Source organism: Psammomys obesus, unplaced genomic scaffold (genome assembly GCF_907164565.1).
Source record: "Psammomys obesus unplaced genomic scaffold, mPsaObe1.curated_primary_1811, whole genome shotgun sequence".
Classification (NCBI taxonomy): Eukaryota; Metazoa; Chordata; class Mammalia; order Rodentia; family Muridae; genus Psammomys; species Psammomys obesus.
In genome coordinates this window covers 7,624,303-7,625,036 of record NW_026590677.1, presented here as the reverse complement: position 1 = coordinate 7,625,036, position 734 = coordinate 7,624,303, and the positions used below count along the sequence as shown (strand labels likewise).

Here is a 734-nt window from a genome sequence, read left to right as displayed (position 1 = left end):
TCAGGAGTAGTCTCAGGAGTGCTATGCTCCACTCAGTTCATTATGGTGCCAGGCAGGGGTCTGCCCATAGGCCTGCATTGTGTCAGACCTGTGGTCATCTCAGGCAAGCTCCCCATCCGGGCCCTATGACCCCATTGTGATGACTCTCTTAATCTTGCTCCCCATCCTGGTAGCCAGTCCAGGCCTGCATAGCACCAGACTGGTGGTCACCTCAGGCTCACTTTTTTCAGGGAATGTTAGGCTAACTAATCTTTCAGATGTTAATAGGTCAACCACTGAGTGCAGACATAGCCTCTTTCCTCTCTGCAACCTACTGACAAACATGTGACACAACAGCCACACCTGCAGCTAACTCCTTTAGGTGCAGTTTAAAGTTTGCCAATTTTAAAGTGCAAATAAAGTTTGCCAACTTTATTTTCTATGGTTTCCTTTGGAGTTCTGTCTTATTTGATTCAAGCCTATCTTGCTATTGTTTATTTAGTTTCATTGAACTTTTTGGGTTAGAAACTCTATCCTCCAAGCCTGGTAAATAGTTCTCTTTGCAAAATCTTGCATGATGTCCAAAACATAAACACATTAGAAAAGTGAAAAGAAAAAAAAATATTTTAAAAAATGTTTGTTAAATCTTTGTACATACAAATCTTAAAATTTGTATGAATCAACATTATATCACCAAGATCACAGACATTAGAACTGATGTAGCCTGCATTACCATTGATATTTGTCACTGAGAG

At 40.3% G+C, this 734-nt stretch overlaps 1 non-coding gene across 1 annotated transcript; it reads right to left on the bottom strand.

Annotated features, from left to right (window-relative positions):
• Positions 1-232: 232 nt before the first annotated feature.
• On the bottom strand, positions 233-368 carry LOC129677693 (small nucleolar RNA SNORA17). Its single transcript, XR_008720238.1, has one exon. It is a non-coding gene; the product is annotated as a small nucleolar RNA SNORA17 (small nucleolar RNA).
• Positions 369-734: the final 366 nt, after the last annotated feature.